Here is an 18,244-nt window from a genome sequence, read left to right on the forward strand (position 1 = left end):
TCTGTATGTAAGTGTCTAAGTGTCTGTATGTAAGTGTCTTTATGTAAGAGTCTGTATGTAAGTGTCTGTATGTAAGTGTCTAAGTGTCTGTATGTAAGGGTCTGTATATAGCGGTTAGCGCGCTGCGCTATGAACCTGGCGAACCGGGTTCGATTCCCGCTCACGGCCAACACCAGTGACGATTATCTGAACCGGTCCCGGGTCTCCCCTAGGTCGACTCAGCCTGAAATGAGTACCTGGTGCGGTGTGTAAACATTGCCACTAGGGAGACAAAGGCGGTCGGGCGTGGTGCTGGCCACCCACCTCCTCGTGTACCGTTCCGGCCTTCATAGGTGCTCGCTAACAGCACTTGCTCCTACAGTCTGTTAAGGCTATATGGGGGATCTTTGTCTTGGTCCGGCAAAACAACCCCCTACCTCCTCGCGGTGCCGGACGGGCAACTCTGTCGTGGACAGTGCTGTGGGGGGAGTTCCAATTTTGATTGGCTCCTCCCCTCATGGCATATGTGTCCACCACAGGGGCTAAACGGGGGCTCTGGACGGGTGCGAGGGGCTGGTAACCCCTCCACCTTCAATTAATTACCACAAAACCACGAATTAAAGTGAAAACTAAGCTTGTGCCGGAGGCCCCGGGGGGCCAGGCGTCTATGACGTCTCCTGGCCAAACCCCAATTGGCGGAGCCAGGAGATTGAATACCTACCCTCGGGGCTACTCCAGAAACAACGAAAAGCCACTACGGGTGGCCACGTGGAATGTTCGAACGCTCACTGCAGAGGAGAGGCTGCCACTCCTCTGTCGGGAGCTGGACCGGTACCGCCTGGATCTATGCGGCATTCAGGAGGTCCGGTGGACCGGCTCTGGCTCCTGCCACCATGAGGGGTGGACAGTCCTCTACTCGGGGCAGCAGACTGCCAAACAACAGGGTGTGGGTCTTCTTTTGAACAAAAGAATGAAGGGGGCGTGGGAGCGTGGCGGTGAGGTGTGGGAAGCTGTAAGCCCCAGGCTACTTTGGGCTCGCCTTCCCATCAACCGGAGGCGAGGAATGGTGGTCGTGGTTACTTATGCCCCCACCGAAGATGAACATCCGTGGAGGGATGCAGGCAAAGCCGATGAGTCAGATGCCTTCTATGACCTCCTGTCACAGGTGCTGGCTAAAGTGGCCCCTCGGGATAGAGTCATCATGTTGGGTGACTTCAATGCCCGAGTTGGTCATGATACTGGCACCTGGTCTGGAGTGATTGGAGGGCATGGGCCAGATCAGCTCAATAACAATGGTAGGAGGCTGCTAGATTTTTGTGCAGCCCATGGGCTTGTAATTACCAACACGCTGTTCCGGCATCGGCGCATCCACACAACATCATGGATGCATGCCGGGTCCAAGCAAGAACATCTGCTGGACTACATAGTGACGGACCAGCGAATGCGAGCCCATGTCCTTGACACCAGGACCTACCGTGGAGCTGATCTGCCCTCTGACCATCGACTAGTCATCTGTAAGATGCGCCTGCCATTCTTCCACTCCGGTGGTGGGTGTACACCCAGGACCCCATTCCAACCTAAAGTGGCCTGGTCTCAGTTATCTGATGAAAGTGCAAGCGAGAATTTCATCATCGCTTGCGGCTGGGATTGGCATCGTCCCCGACTCCTCCTGATGTCGAGGGTAAATGGGCGAGGTTTAGGACTGTGACTCATGCAGCTGCAATGGCTGCTTTGGGTACGCAGTCCAGACCTCCCCAGACACCCTGGATGACAGAGGAGTTGTTCAGGATGGTTGAGAAAAAGCGACAGGCCCACTGTCATCGGCTACAGAATCCCACGTCAGAGAATGAGGAGGCTTACCGCAGCCTTCGCTCGGAGGTTCGGAGAGCCGTGAGGCGCTGCAAGGATGGGTGGTGGTCGCGGGTTGCTGAGGAGATGGAGTCTGCCTCAGTGGCCCGTGATCACAAATCGCTATTTAACTCCATCAAAAAAGTAACCTGCAGCGCCACACCTATTACCATCATTAGGGGAAAAAACGGTGATCCAATTTCCGACCCCCAGGAACAGGTTCGCAGATTTGCTGAGCATTTCTGTGAGGTCCTGGGGGAGGGAAAATCCCACAGCCAGGAAAACATCGTGGCACAAAGTGAGGATGACCCTGCTGAGGCTGCGGTGCCTCAAATATTGGATGAAGTCACCCCCTGTGAGTGGCTGGCTGAGGTGCCATCTGCTGAGGAAGTATTGAAGGCGATCCGGAGTCTGAGACCAGGAAAGGCAGCGGGCAGAGATGATCTCCCAAGCGAAATGCTGAGGGAGGGTGGCGTTTGTGCACAGACTGCCCTATATGACATCATAACAACAGTCTGGACCACTGGACGGGTTCCGCAGGATTGGAAGGATGCCCTGGTGGTCCCCCTTTTTAAGAAGGGGGACCGCACAGACTGTAACAACTACAGGGGCATCTCACTCCTCAGTGTGCCGGGAAAGGTCCTGGCAAGGATTATTCAGCATCGCCTTGCCAGGCACGCTGAGGAGAGGCTTGCGGAGCCCCAATGCGGTTTCAGGAAAGGGCGGTCCTGCACAGATGCCATATTTTCTGTCCGTCTGCTACAGCAGAGGTGTAGGGAATTCCAACAAGACCTACATCTCTGCTTTATTGACCTGGTTAAGGCCTATGATACCATCAGTAGGCCTGGGCTCTGGGTCGTTCTTCGTGCTTTTGGAGTACCTGACCCTCTGCTCACGATCATTAAGGACCTTCATGATGGTGAGCGGGCCTGGGTAAAACTACGTGGCCGGGAGTCAGAGCCATTCCCTGTACACCTTGGGGTGCGACAGGGATGTCCTCTGGCTCCCACATTATTTAACATCTATTTTGACCACGTAGTTCGTGAAGCCTTCAATAGCTGTACCGGGGGAATCTCCATATGGTACAGATATAATGGGAGGCTAATCGATGCCCGGGTGCGGTCAAGGGATGGCTCCCTATTGCTCAACCACGTTATGTATGCTGATGACTTGGTAATAGCTGCTCAGTCAGAGGAGGAGTTGGAGACGCTGCTGCTGAGACTGGAGCGTGCCACTAAGAGGTGGGGCCTTACCATCAGCCCCACCAAAACTAAGCACCTGCCTGGGTATTTTGTACCATCGGACACTCCACCCCCACAACTCCCAATCGGTGATGGGGCAGTTGTGGAGAGAGTGGAGAGTTTCCCATACCTGGGCAGTGTGCTTATGACTGGCTCCAGTTTAACAGCAGAGGTCTCACTCCGAATCAGTCGAGCGGCAATATCTTTTCATCGGTTGCGTAACGCTGTGTGGAAGCTACCTGGTCTGTCGCTCCGCACTAAGCTTCAGGTCTTCTCGGCCACGGTCATTCCCTCCCTTCTCTACGCTTGCGAAACGTGGACCCCCCTAATGGAACATCTTCGCCGGTTAGAAACATTTAGGCTGACCTGCCTACGATCCATCCTGGGTTTAACCAGACTGGATTGTGTGAGGAGCTCACAAATCCTTGAAAGATCTGGGCAGGGTCCCATCGGTGAGCTCCTCCGGCAGGCAAGGCTGCGATGGCTGGGTCATGTAGCCCGCATGCCCAGCCACCGCATGCCGAAACAGCTTTTGTTTGGCCGGATTGAGGGGGCTAAGCGGGCGCGGCACGGGCTAGAGAAGAGATGGAGTGATGTGGTACAGGAGGACGTGGAGCTGAGTGGACTTGCCGATGACTGGTACCAGCGGTGTCAAGATCGGCCTCTGTGGAGGAGGCTCGTGAAGGATGCTACTGGGCAGTTGGAGGCAGTCGCCCTCCAACAACAACGGAGGGCGGAGGAGCGACGCTCACAACAGCGAGCGGAGCGCCGGGTGGCTAAAGCACAGCAGGTTGGCACAGTAGGGGGCACAGGTGGTGCATCAGCCAGTCATCTCAGTCAGTCGACCCGTGGCACCTGGGTCTGCCCCGTGACCTCCTGCCAGCGGGCGTTCGACACTTCACGTGGCCTCAGGGTGCACATAGCCTGGCACAAGCGTCGTGGTGACGTCACCGCCACTTAGTGGCGAATGGCGGTTGTTGTTGTTGTTGTATATAAGTGTCTGTATGTAAGCATATGTATGTAAGTATCTATGTAAGTGTCTCAGTGTCTTTATGTAAGTGTCTGTATGTAAGTGTCTCAGTGTCTGTATGTAAGTGTCTCAGTGTCTGTATGTAAGTGTCTGTATGTAAGTGTCTCAGTGTCCGTATGTAAGTGTCTGTATGTAAGTGTCTGTATGTATGTGTCTGTATGTAAGTGTCTGTATGTAAGTGTCTCAGTGTCTGTATGTAAGTGTCTGTATGTAAGTGTCTCAGTGTCTGTATGTAATTGTCTGTATGTAAGTGTCTGTATGTAAGTGTCTGTATGTAAGTGTCTGTATGTAAGTGTATGTATGTAAGTGTCTCAGTGTCTGTATGTAAGTGTCTCAGTGTCTGTATGTAAGTGTCTGTATGTAAGTGTCTCAGTGTCTGTATGTAAGTGTCTGTATGTAAGTGTCTGTATGTAAGTGTCTCAGTGTCTGTATGTAAGTGTCTGTATGTAAGTGTCTCAGTTTCTGTATGTAAATGTCTGTATGTAAGTGTCTGTATGTAAGTGTCTTAGTGTCTTATGTAAGTGTCTGTATGTAATTGTCTGTATGTAAGTGTCTTTATGTAAGAGTCTGTATGTAAGTGTCTGTATGTAAGTGTCTGTATGTAAGTGTCTAAGTGTCTGTATGTAAGTGTCTTTATGTAAGTGTCTGTATTTAAGTGTCTGTATGTAAGTGTTTGTATGTAAGTGTCTGTATGTAAGTGTCTCAGTGTCTGTTTGTGTCAGTATGTAAGTGTCTGTATGTAAGTGTTTATGTAAGTGTCTGTATGTAAGTGCCTGTATGTAAGTGTCTGTATGTAAGTGTGTGTATGTAAGTGTCTGTATGTAAGTGACTGTATGTAAGTATCTCTATGTAAATGTCTGTGTGTAAGTGTCTGTATGTAAGTGTCTTAGTGTCTGTATGTAAGTGTCTGTATGTAAGAGTCTGTATGTAAGTGTCTGTATGTAAGTGTCTAAGTGTCTGTATGTAAGTGTTTGTATGTAAGTGTCTGTATGTAAGTGTCTCAGTGTCTGTATGTAAGTGTCTGTATGTAAGCGTCTGTATGTAAGTGTCTCAGTGTCTGTATGTAAGTGTCTGTATGTAAGTGTCTGTATGTAAGTGTCTATGTAAGTGTCTCAGTGTCTTTATGTAAGTGTCTGTATGTAAGTGTCTCAGTGTCTGTATGTAAGTGTCTCAGTGTCTGTATGTAATTGTCTGTATGTAAGTGTCTGTATGCAAGTGTCTCAGTGTCTGTATGTAAGTGTCTGTATGTAAGTGTCTCAGTGTCTGTATGTAAATGTCTGTTTGTAAGTGTCTGTATGTAAGTGTCTTAGTGTCTGTATGTAAGTGTCTGTATGTAAGTGTCTGTATGTAAGTGTCTGTATGTAAGTGTCTGTATGTAAGTGTCTGTATGTAAGTGTCTCAGCGTCTGTATGTGTCTGTATGTAAGTGTCTGTATGTAAGTGTCTGTATGTAAGTGGCTGTATGTAAGTGGCTGTATGTAAGTGTCTGTATGTAATGTCTGTATGTAAGTGTCTGTATGTGTCTGTATGTAAGTGTATATGTAAGTGGTTGTATGTAAGTGTCTGTATGTAAGTGTCTATGTAAGTGTCTGTATGTAAGTGCCTGTATGTAAGTGTCTGTATGTAAGTGTCTGTATGTAAGTGTATGTATGTAAGTGTCTCAGTATCTGTATGTAAATGTCTTTATGTAAGTGTCTGTATGTAAGTGTCTGTATGTAAGTCTTAGTGTCTGAATGTCAGTGTGTGTTTGTAAGTGTCTGTATGTAAGTGTCTGTATGTAAGTGTCTGTATTTAAGTGTCTCAGTGTCTGTAAGTAAGTGTCTAAGTAAGTGTCTGTATGTAAGTGTCTCTATGTAAGCGTCTGTATATAAGTGTCTGTATGTAAGTGTCTGTATTATTATGAAGTGTCTGTATGTTAAGTGTTTGTATGTAAGTGTCTGTATGTAAATATCTCAGTGTCTGTATGTAAGTGTCTGTATGTAAGTGTCTGTATGTAAGTGTCTCAGTGTCTGTATGTAAGTGTCTGTATGTAAGTGTCTGTATGTGTCTGTATGTAAGTGTCTGTATGTAAGTGTCTGTATGTAAGTATCTGTATGTAGGTGGCTGTATGTAGGTGTCTGTAAGTGTCTGTATGTAAGTATCTGTATGTAAGTGTCTGTGTGTAAGTTTCTGTATGTAAGTGTCTGTTTGTAAGTGTCTGTTTGTAAGTGTCTGTATGTAAGTGTCTGTATGCAAGTGTCTGTATGTAAGTGTCTTCGTGTCTGTATGTAAGTGTCTGTATGTAAGTGTCTGTATGTAAGTGTCTCAGCGTCTGTATGTGTCTGTATGTAAGTGTCTGTATGTAAGTGTCTCAGTGTCTGTATGTAAGTGTCTGTATGTAAGCATATGTATGTAAGTGTCTATGTAAGTGTCTCAGTGTCTTTATTTAAGTGTCTGTATGTAAGTGTTTCAGTGTCTGTATGTAAGTGTCTCAGTGTCTGTATGTAAGTGTCTCAGTGTCTGTATGTAAGTGTCTGTATGTAAGTGTCTGTATGTAAGTGTTTATGTAAGTGTCTGTATGTAAGTGCCTGTATGTAAGTGTCTGTATGTAAGTGTGTGTATGTAAGTGTCTGTATGTAAGTGACTGTATGTAAGTATCTCTATGTAAATGTCTGTGTGTAAGTGTCTGTATGTAAGTGTCTTAATGTCTGTATGTAAGTGTCTGTATGTAAGAGTCTGTATGTAAGCGTCTGTATGTAAGTGTCTCAGTGTCTGTATGTAAGTGTCTGTATGTAAGTGTCTGTATGTAAGTGTATCAGTGTCTGTATGTAAGTGTCTGTATGTAAGCGTCTGTATATAAGTGTCTATGTAAGTGTCTCAGTGTCTTTATGTAAGTGTCTGTATGTAAGTGTCTCAGTGTCTGTATGTAAGTGTCTCAGTGCCTGTATGTAAGTGTCTGTATGTAAGTGTCTCAGTGTCTGTATGTAATTGTCTGTATGTAAGTGTCTATATGTAAGTGTCTCAGTGTCTGTATGTAAGTGTCTGTATGTAAGTGTCTCAGTGTCTGTATGTAAATGTCTGTTTGTAAGTGTCTGTATGTAAGTGTCTTAGTGTCTGTATGTAGGTGTCTGTATGTAATTGTCTGTATGTAAGTGTCTTTATGTAAGAGTCTGTATGTAAGTGTCTGTATGTAAGTGTCTAAGTGTCTGTATATAAGTGTCTTTATGTAAGAGTCTGTATGTAAGTGTCTGTATGTAAGTGTCTAAGTGTCTGTATGTAAGGGTCTGTATATAAGTGTCTGTATGTAAGCATATGTATGTAAGTATCTATGTAAGTGTCTCAGTGTCTTTATGTAAGTGTCTGTATGTAAGTGTCTCAGTGTCTGTATGTAAGTGTCTCATTGTCTGTATGTAAATGTCTGTATGTAAGTGTCTCAGTGTCCGTATGTAAGTGTCTGTATGTAAGTGTCTGTATGTATGTGTCTGTATGTAAGTGTCTGTATGTAAGTGTCTCAGTGTCTGTATGTAAGTGTCTGTATGTAAGTGTCTCAGTGTCTGTATGTAATTGTCTGTATGTAAGTGTCTGTATGTAAGTGTCTGTATGTAAGTGTCTGTATGTAAGTGTATGTATGTAAGTGTCTCAGTGTCTGTATGTAAGTGTCTCAGTGTCTGTATGTAAGTGTCTGTATGTAAGTGTCTCAGTGTCTGTATGTAAGTGTCTGTATGTAAGTGTCTGTATGTAAGTGTCTCAGTGTCTGTATGTAAGTGTCTGTATGTAAGTGTCTCAGTTTCTGTATGTAAATGTCTGTATGTAAGTGTCTGTATGTAAGTGTCTTAGTGTCTTATGTAAGTGTCTGTATGTAATTGTCTGTATGTAAGTGTCTTTATGTAAGAGTCTGTATGTAAGTGTCTGTATGTAAGTGTCTGTATGTAAGTGTCTAAGTGTCTGTATGTAAGTGTCTTTATGTAAGTGTCTGTATTTAAGTGTCTGTATGTAAGTGTTTGTATGTAAGTGTCTGTATGTAAGTGTCTCAGTGTCTGTTTGTGTCAGCATGTAAGTGTCTGTATGTAAGTGTTTATGTAAGTGTCTGTATGTAAGTGCCTGTATGTAAGTGTCTGTATGTAAGTGTGTGTATGTAAGTGTCTGTATGTAAGTGACTGTATGTAAGTATCTCTATGTAAATGTCTGTGTGTAAGTGTCTGTATGTAAGTGTCTTAGTGTCTGTATGTAAGTGTCTGTATGTAAGAGTCTGTATGTAAGTGTCTGTATGTAAGTGTCTAAGTGTCTGTATGTAAGGGTCTGTATGTAAGTGTCTGTATTTAAGTGTCTGTATGTAAGTGTTTGTATGTAAGTGTCTGTATGTAAGTGTCTCAGTGTCTGTATGTAAGTGTCTGTATGTAAGCGTCTGTATGTAAGTGTCTCAGTGTCTGTATGTAAGTGTCTGTATGTAAGTGTCTGTATGTAAGTGTCTATGTAAGTGTCTCAGTGTCTTTATGTAAGTGTCTGTATGTAAGTGTCTCAGTGTCTGTATGTAAGTGTCTCAGTGTCTGTATGTAAGTGTCTGTATGTAAGTGTCTGTATGTAAGTGTCTGTATGTAAGTGTCTGTATGTAAGTGTCTGTATGTAAGTGTCTCAGTGTCTGTATGTAAGTGTCTCAGTGTCTGTATGTAAATGTCTGTTTGTAAGTGTCTGTATGTAAGTGTCTTAGTGTCTGTATGTAAGTGTCTGTATGTAAGTGTCTGTATGTAAGTGTCTGTATGTAAGTGTCTGTATGTAAGTGTCTGTATGTAAGTGTCTCAGCGTCTGTATGTGTCTGTATGTAAGTGTCTGTATGTAAGTGTCTGTATGTAAGTGGCTGTATGTAAGTGGCTGTATGTAAGTGTCTGTATGTATTGTCTGTATGTAAGTGTCTGTATGTGTCTGTATGTAAGTGTATATGTAAGTGGTTGTATGTAAGTGTCTGTATGTAAGTGTCTATGTAAGTGTCTGTATGTAAGTGCCTGTATGTAAGTGTCTGTATGTAAGTGTCTGTATGTAAGTGTATGTATGTAAGTGTCTCAGTATCTGTATGTAAATGTCTTTATGTAAGTGTCTGTATGTAAGTGTCTGTATGTAAGTCTTAGTGTCTGAATGTCAGTGTGTGTTTGTAAGTGTCTGTATGTAAGTGTCTGTATGTAAGTGTCTGTATTTAAGTGTCTCAGTGTCTGTAAGTAAGTGTCTAAGTAAGTGTCTGTATGTAAGTGTCTCTATGTAAGCGTCTGTATATAAGTGTCTGTATGTAAGTGTCTGTATGTTAAGTGTTTGTATGTAAGTGTCTGTATGTAAATATCTCAGTGTCTGTATGTAAGTGTCTGTATGTAAGTGTCTGTATGTAAGTGTCTCAGTGTCTGTATGTAAGTGTCTGTATGTAAGTGTCTGTATGTGTCTGTATGTAAGTGTCTGTATGTAAGTGTCTGTATGTAAGTATCTGTATGTAGGTGGCTGTATGTAAGTGTATGTATGTAAGTGTCTCAGTATCTGTATGTAAATGTCTGTATGTAAGTGTCTGTATTTAAGTGTCTGTATGTAAGTGTCTGTATGTAAGTGTCTGTATGTAAGTGTCTGTATGTAAGTGTCTCAGCGTCTGTATGTGTCTGTATGTAAGTGTCTGTATGTAAGTGTCTGTATGTAAGTGGCTGTATGTAAGTGGCTGTATGTAAGTGTCTGTATGTAATGTCTGTATGTAAGTGTCTGTATGTGTCTGTATGTAAGTGTATATGTAAGTGGTTGTATGTAAGTGTCTGTATGTAAGTGTCTATGTAAGTGTCTGTATGTAAGTGCCTGTATGTAAGTGTCTGTATGTAAGTGTCTGTATGTAAGTGTATGTATGTAAGTGTCTCAGTATCTGTATGTAAATGTCTTTATGTAAGTGTCTGTATGTAAGTGTCTGTATGTAAGTCTTAGTGTCTGAATGTCAGTGTGTGTTTGTAAGTGTCTGTATGTAAGTGTCTGTATGTAAGTGTCTGTATTTAAGTGTCTCAGTGTCTGTAAGTAAGTGTCTAAGTGTCTGTATGTAAGTGTCTCTATGTAAGCGTCTGTATATAAGTGTCTGTATGTAAGTGTCTGTATGTTAAGTGTTTGTATGTAAGTGTCTGTATGTAAATATCTCAGTGTCTGTATGTAAGTGTCTGTATGTAAGTGTCTGTATGTAAGTGTCTCAGTGTCTGTATGTAAGTGTCTGTATGTAAGTGTCTGTATGTGTCTGTATGTAAGTGTCTGTATGTAAGTGTCTGTATGTAAGTATCTGTATGTAGGTGGCTGTATGTAAGTGTCTGTAAGTGTCTGTATGTAAGTATCTGTATGTAAGTGTCTGTGTGTAAGTTTCTGTATGTAAGTGTCTGTTTGTAAGTGTCTGTTTGTAAGTGTCTGTATGTAAGTGTCTGTATGCAAGTGTCTGTATGTAAGTGTCTTCGTGTCTGTATGTAAGTGTCTGTATGTAAGTGTCTGTATGTAAGTGTCTCAGCGTCTGTATGTGTCTGTATGTAAGTGTCTGTATGTAAGTGTCTCAGTGTCTGTATGTAAGTGTCTGTATGTAAGCATATGTATGTAAGTGTCTATGTAAGTGTCTCAGTGTCTTTATTTAAGTGTCTGTATGTAAGTGTCTCAGTGTCTGTATGTAAGTGTCTCAGTGTCTGTATGTAAGTGTCTCAGTGTCTGTATGTAAGTGTCTGTATGTAAGTGTCTGTATGTAAGTGTTTATGTAAGTGTCTGTATGTAAGTGCCTGTATGTAAGTGTCTGTATGTAAGTGTGTGTATGTAAGTGTCTGTATGTAAGTGACTGTATGTAAGTATCTCTATGTAAATGTCTGTGTGTAAGTGTCTGTATGTAAGTGTCTTAGTGTCTGTATGTAAGTGTCTGTATGTAAGAGTCTGTATGTAAGCGTCTGTATGTAAGTGTCTCAGTGTCTGTATGTAAGTGTCTGTATGTAAGTGTCTGTATGTAAGTGTATCAGTGTCTGTATGTAAGTGTCTGTATGTAAGCGTCTGTATATAAGTGTCTATGTAAGTGTCTCAGTGTCTTTATGTAAGTGTCTGTATGTAAGTGTCTCAGTGTCTGTATGTAAGTGTCTCAGTGCCTGTATGTAAGTGTCTGTATGTAAGTGTCTCAGTGTCTGTATGTAATTGTCTGTATGTAAGTGTCTATATGTAAGTGTCTCAGTGTCTGTATGTAAGTGTCTGTATGTAAGTGTCTCAGTGTCTGTATGTAAATGTCTGTTTGTAAGTGTCTGTATGTAAGTGTCTTAGTGTCTGTATGTAGGTGTCTGTATGTAATTGTCTGTATGTAAGTGTCTTTATGTAAGAGTCTGTATGTAAGTGTCTGTATGTAAGTGTCTAAGTGTCTGTATATAAGTGTCTTTATGTAAGAGTCTGTATGTAAGTGTCTGTATGTAAGTGTCTAAGTGTCTGTATGTAAGGGTCTGTATATAAGTGTCTGTATGTAAGCATATGTATGTAAGTATCTATGTAAGTGTCTCAGTGTCTTTATGTAAGTGTCTGTATGTAAGTGTCTCAGTGTCTGTATGTAAGTGTCTCATTGTCTGTATGTAAATGTCTGTATGTAAGTGTCTCAGTGTCCGTATGTAAGTGTCTGTATTTAAGTGTCTGTATGTATGTGTCTGTATGTAAGTGTCTGTATGTAAGTGTCTCAGTGTCTGTATGTAAGTGTCTGTATGTAAGTGTCTCAGTGTCTGTATGTAATTGTCTGTATGTAAGTGTCTGTATGTAAGTGTCTGTATGTAAGTGTCTGTATGTAAGTGTATGTATGTAAGTGTCTCAGTGTCTGTATGTAAGTGTCTCAGTGTCTGTATGTAAGTGTCTGTATGTAAGTGTCTCAGTGTCTGTATGTAAGTGTCTGTATGTAAGTGTCTGTATGTAAGTGTCTCAGTGTCTGTATGTAAGTGTCTGTATGTAAGTGTCTCAGTTTCTGTATGTAAATGTCTGTATGTAAGTGTCTGTATGTAAGTGTCTTAGTGTCTTATGTAAGTGTCTGTATGTAATTGTCTGTATGTAAGTGTCTTTATGTAAGAGTCTGTATGTAAGTGTCTGTATGTAAGTGTCTGTATGTAAGTGTCTAAGTGTCTGTATGTAAGTGTCTTTATGTAAGTGTCTGTATTTAAGTGTCTGTATGTAAGTGTTTGTATGTAAGTGTCTGTATGTAAGTGTCTCAGTGTCTGTTTGTGTCAGTATGTAAGTGTCTGTATGTAAGTGTTTATGTAAGTGTCTGTATGTAAGTGCCTGTATGTAAGTGTCTGTATGTAAGTGTGTGTATGTAAGTGTCTGTATGTAAGTGACTGTATGTAAGTATCTCTATGTAAATGTCTGTGTGTAAGTGTCTGTATGTAAGTGTCTTAGTGTCTGTATGTAAGTGTCTGTATGTAAGAGTCTGTATGTAAGTGTCTGTATGTAAGTGTCTAAGTGTCTGTATGTAAGGGTCTGTATGTAAGTGTCTGTATTTAAGTGTCTGTATGTAAGTGTTTGTATGTAAGTGTCTGTATGTAAGTGTCTCAGTGTCTGTATGTAATTGTCTGTATGTAAGCGTCTGTATGTAAGTGTCTCAGTGTCTGTATGTAAGTGTCTGTATGTAAGTGTCTGTATGTAAGTGTCTATGTAAGTGTCTCAGTGTCTTTATGTAAGTGTCTGTATGTAAGTGTCTCAGTGTCTGTATGTAAGTGTCTCAGTGTCTGTATGTAAGTGTCTGTATGTAAGTGTCTGTATGTAAGTGTCTGTATGTAAGTGTCTGTATGTAAGTGTCTGTATGTAAGTGTCTCAGTGTCTGTATGTAAGTGTCTCAGTGTCTGTATGTAAATGTCTGTTTGTAAGTGTCTGTATGTAAGTGTCTTAGTGTCTGTATGTAAGTGTCTGTATGTAAGTGTCTGTATGTAAGTGTCTGTATGTAAGTGTCTGTATGTAAGTGTCTGTATGTAAGTGTCTCAGCGTCTGTATGTGTCTGTATGTAAGTGTCTGTATGTAAGTGTCTGTATGTAAGTGGCTGTATGTAAGTGGCTGTATGTAAGTGTCTGTATGTATTGTCTGTATGTAAGTGTCTGTATGTGTCTGTATGTAAGTGTATATGTAAGTGGTTGTATGTAAGTGTCTGTATGTAAGTGTCTATGTAAGTGTCTGTATGTAAGTGCCTGTATGTAAGTGTCTGTATGTAAGTGTCTGTATGTAAGTGTATGTATGTAAGTGTCTCAGTATCTGTATGTAAATGTCTTTATGTAAGTGTCTGTATGTAAGTGTCTGTATGTAAGTCTTAGTGTCTGAATGTCAGTGTGTGTTTGTAAGTGTCTGTATGTAAGTGTCTGTATGTAAGTGTCTGTATTTAAGTGTCTCAGTGTCTGTAAGTAAGTGTCTAAGTAAGTGTCTGTATGTAAGTGTCTCTATGTAAGCGTCTGTATATAAGTGTCTGTATGTAAGTGTCTGTATGTTAAGTGTTTGTATGTAAGTGTCTGTATGTAAATATCTCAGTGTCTGTATGTAAGTGTCTGTATGTAAGTGTCTGTATGTAAGTGTCTCAGTGTCTGTATGTAAGTGTCTGTATGTAAGTGTCTGTATGTGTCTGTATGTAAGTGTCTGTATGTAAGTGTCTGTATGTAAGTATCTGTATGTAGGTGGCTGTATGTAAGTGTCTGTAAGTGTCTGTATGTAAGTATCTGTATGTAAGTGTCTGTGTGTAAGTTTCTGTATGTAAGTGTCTGTTTGTAAGTGTCTGTTTGTAAGTGTCTGTATGTAAGTGTCTGTATGCAAGTGTCTGTATGTAAGTGTCTTCGTGTCTGTATGTAAGTGACTGTATGTAAGTGTCTGTATGTAAGTGTCTCAGCGTCTGTATGTGTCTGTATGTAAGTGTCTGTATGTAAGTGTCTCAGTGTCTGTATGTAAGTGTCTGTATGTAAGCATATGTATGTAAGTGTCTATGTAAGTGTCTCAGTGTCTTTATTTAAGTGTCTGTATGTAAGTGTCTCAGTGTCTGTATGTAAGTGTCTCAGTGTCTGTATGTAAGTGTCTCAGTGTCTGTATGTAAGTGTCTGTATGTAAGTGTCTGTATGTAAGTATCTGTATGTAAGTGTCTGTATGTAAGTGTCTCAGTGTCTGTATGTAAGTGTCTGTATGTAAGTGTCTCAGTGTCTGTATGTAAGTGTCTGTATGTAAGTGTCTGTATGTAAGTGTCTCAGTGTCTGTATGTAAGTGTATGTAAGCGTCTGTATGTAAGTGTCTATGTAAGTGTCTCAGTGTCTGTATGTAAGTGTCTGTATGTAAGTGTCTGTATGTAAGTGTCTTAGTGTCTGTATGTAAGTGTCTGTATGTAATTGTCTGTATGTAAGTGTCTTTATGTAAGAGTCTGTATGTAAGTGTCTGTATGTAAGTGTCTAAGTGTCTGTATGTAAGGGTCTGTATGTAAGTGTCTGTATTTAAGTGTCTGTATGTAAGTGTTTGTATGTAAGTGTCTGTATGTAAGTGTCTCAGTGTCTGTATGTAAGTGTCTGTATGTAAGCGTCTGTATGTAAGTGTCTCAGTGTCTGTATGTAAGTGTCTGTATGTAAGTGTCTGTATGTAAGTGTCTATGTAAGTGTCTCAGTGTCTTTATGTAAGTGTCTGTATGTAAGTGTCTCAGTGTCTGTATGTAAGTGTCTGTATGTAAGTGTATGTATGTAAGTGTCTCAGTGTCTGTATGTAAGTGTCTCAGTGTCTGTATGTAAGTGTCTGTATGTAAGTGTCTCAGTGTCTGTATGTAAGTGTCTGTATGTAAGTGTCTGTATGTAAGTGTCTCAGTGTCTGTATGTAAGTGTCTGTATGTAAGTGTCTCAGTTTCTGTATGTAAATGTCTGTATGTAAGTGTCTGTATGTAAGTGTCTTAGTGTCTTATGTAAGTGTCTGTATGTAATTGTCTGTATGTAAATGTCTTTATGTAAGAGTCTGTATGTAAGTGTCTGTATGTAAGTGCCTCTATGTAAGTGTCTAAGTGTCTGTATGTAAGTGTCTTTATGTAAGTGTCTGTATTTAAGTGTCTGTATGTAAGTGTTTGTATGTAAGTGTCTGTATGTAAGTGTCTCAGTGTCTGTTTGTGTCAGTATGTAAGTGTCTGTATGTAAGTGTTTATGTAAGTGTCTGTATGTAAGTGCCTGTATGTAAGTGTCTGTATGTAAGTGTGTGTATGTAAGTGTCTGTATGTAAGTGACTGTATGTAAGTATCTCTATGTAAATGTCTGTGTGTAAGTGTCTGTATGTAAGTGTCTTAGTGTCTGTATGTAAGTGTCTGTATGTAAGAGTCTGTATGTAAGTGTCTGTATGTAAGTGTCTAAGTGTCTGTATGTAAGGGTCTGTATGTAAGTGTCTGTATTTAAGTGTCTGTATGTAAGTGTTTGTATGTAAGTGTCTGTATGTAAGTGTCTCAGTGTCTGTATGTAAGTGTCTGTATGTAAGCGTCTGTATGTAAGTGTCTCAGTGTCTGTATGTAAGTGTCTGTATGTAAGTGTCTGTATGTAAGTGTCTATGTAAGTGTCTCAGTGTCTTTATGTAAGTGTCTGTATGTAAGTGTCTCAGTGTCTGTATGTAAGTGTCTCAGTGTCTGTATGTAATTGTCTGTATGTAAGTGTCTGTATGCAAGTGTCTCAGTGTCTGTATGTAAGTGTCTGTATGTAAGTGTCTCAGTGTCTGTATGTAAATGTCTGTTTGTAAGTGTCTGTATGTAAGTGTCTTAGTGTCTGTATGTAAGTGTCTGTATGTAAGTGTCTGTATGTAAGTGTCTGTATGTAAGTGTCTGTATGTAAGTGTCTCAGCGTCTGTATGTGTCTGTATGTAAGTGTCTGTATGTAAGTGTCTGTATGTAAGTGGCTGTATGTAAGTGGCTGTATGTAAGTGTCTGTATGTAATGTCTGTATGTAAGTGTCTGTATGTGTCTGTATGTAAGTGTATATGTAAGTGGTTGTATGTAAGTGTCTGTATGTAAGTGTCTATGTAAGTGTCTGTATGTAAGTGCCTGTATGTAAGTGTCTGTATGTAAGTGTCTGTATGTAAGTGTATGTATGTAAGTGTCTCAGTATCTGTATGTAAATGTCTTTATGTAAGTGTCTGTATGTAAGTGTCTGTATGTAAGTCTTAGTGTCTGAATGTCAGTGTGTGTTTGTAAGTGTCTGTATGTAAGTGTCTGTATGTAAGTGTCTGTATTTAAGTGTCTCAGTGTCTGTAAGTAAGTGTCTAAGTAAGTGTCTGTATGTAAGTGTCTCTATGTAAGCGTCTGTATATAAGTGTCTGTATGTAAGTGTCTGTATGTTAAGTGTTTGTATGTAAGTGTCTGTATGTAAATATCTCAGTGTCTGTATGTAAGTGTCTGTATGTAAGTGTCTGTATGTAAGTGTCTCAGTGTCTGTATGTAAGTGTCTGTATGTAAGTGTCTGTATGTGTCTGTATGTAAGTGTCTGTATGTAAGTGTCTGTATGTAAGTATCTGTATGTAGGTGGCTGTATGTAAGTGTCTGTAAGTGTCTGTATGTAAGTATCTGTATGTAAGTGTCTGTGTGTAAGTTTCTGTATGTAAGTGTCTGTTTGTAAGTGTCTGTTTGTAAGTGTCTGTATGTAAGTGTCTGTATGCAAGTGTCTGTATGTAAGTGTCTTCGTGTCTGTATGTAAGTGTCTGTATGTAAGTGTCTGTATGTAAGTGTCTCAGCGTCTGTATGTGTCTGTATGTAAGTGTCTGTATGTAAGTGTCTCAGTGTCTGTATGTAAGTGTCTGTATGTAAGCATATGTATGTAAGTGTCTATGTAAGTGTCTCAGTGTCTTTATTTAAGTGTCTGTATGTAAGTGTCTCAGTGTCTGTATGTAAGTGTCTCAGTGTCTGTATGTAAGTGTCTCAGTGTCTGTATGTAAGTGTCTGTATGTAAGTGTCTGTATGTAAGTGTTTATGTAAGTGTCTGTATGTAAGTGCCTGTATGTAAGTGTCTGTATGTAAGTGTGTGTATGTAAGTGTCTGTATGTAAGTGACTGTATGTAAGTATCTCTATGTAAATGTCTGTGTGTAAGTGTCTGTATGTAAGTGTCTTAGTGTCTGTATGTAAGTGTCTGTATGTAAGAGTCTGTATGTAAGCGTCTGTATGTAAGTGTCTATGTAAGTGTCTCAGTGTCTTTATGTAAGTGTCTGTATGTAAGTTTCTCAGTGTCTGTATGTAAGTGTCTCAGTGCCTGTATGTAAGTGTCTGTATGTAAGTGTCTCAGTGTCTGTATGTAATTGTCTGTATGTAAGTGTCTATATGTAAGTGTCTCAGTGTCTGTATGTAAGTGTCTGTATGTAAGTGTCTCAGTGTCTGTATGTAAATGTCTGTTTGTAAGTGTCTGTATGTAAGTGTCTTAGTGTCTGTATGTAGGTGTCTGTATGTAATTGTCTGTATGTAAGTGTCTTTATGTAAGAGTCTGTATGTAAGTGTCTGTATGTAAGTGTCTAAGTGTCTGTATGTAAGTGTCTTTATGTAAGAGTCTATATGTAAGTGTCTGTATGTAAGTGTCTAAGTGTCTGTATGTAAGGGTCTGTATATAAGTGTCTGTATGTAAGCATATGTATGTAAGTATCTATGTAAGTGTCTCAGTGTCTTTATGTAAGTGTCTGTATGTAAGTGTCTCAGTGTCTGTATGTAAGTGTCTCAGTGTCTGTATGTAAATGTCTGTATGTAAGTGTCTCAGTGTCCGTATGTAAGTGTCTGTATGTAAGTGTCTGTATGTATGTGTCTGTATGTAAGTGTCTGTATGTAAGTGTCTCAGTGTCTGTATGTAAGTGTCTCAGTGTCTGTATGTAATTGTCTGTATGTAAGTGTCTGTATGTAAGTGTCTGTATGTAAGTGTCTGTATGTAAGTGTATGTATGTAAGTGTCTCAGTGTCTGTATGTAAGTGTCTCAGTGTCTGTATGTAAGTGTCTGTATGTAAGTGTCTCAGTGTCTGTATGTAAGTGTCTGTATGTAAGTGTCTGTATGTATGTGTCTCAGTGTCTGTATGTAAGTGTCTGTATGTAAGTGTCTCAGTTTCTGTATGTAAATGTCTGTATGTAAGTGTCTGTATGTAAGTGTCTTAGTGTCTTATGTAAGTGTCTGTATGTAATTGTCTGTATGTAAGTGTCTTTATGTAAGAGTCTGTATGTAAGTGT

Source organism: Petromyzon marinus, unplaced genomic scaffold (assembly GCF_048934315.1).
Source record: "Petromyzon marinus isolate PM22_M1 ecotype Great Lakes invasive population unplaced genomic scaffold, UKy_Petmar_22M1.pri1.0 PM_G_Scaffold_26, whole genome shotgun sequence".
NCBI lineage: Eukaryota > Metazoa > Chordata > Hyperoartia > Petromyzontiformes > Petromyzontidae > Petromyzon > Petromyzon marinus.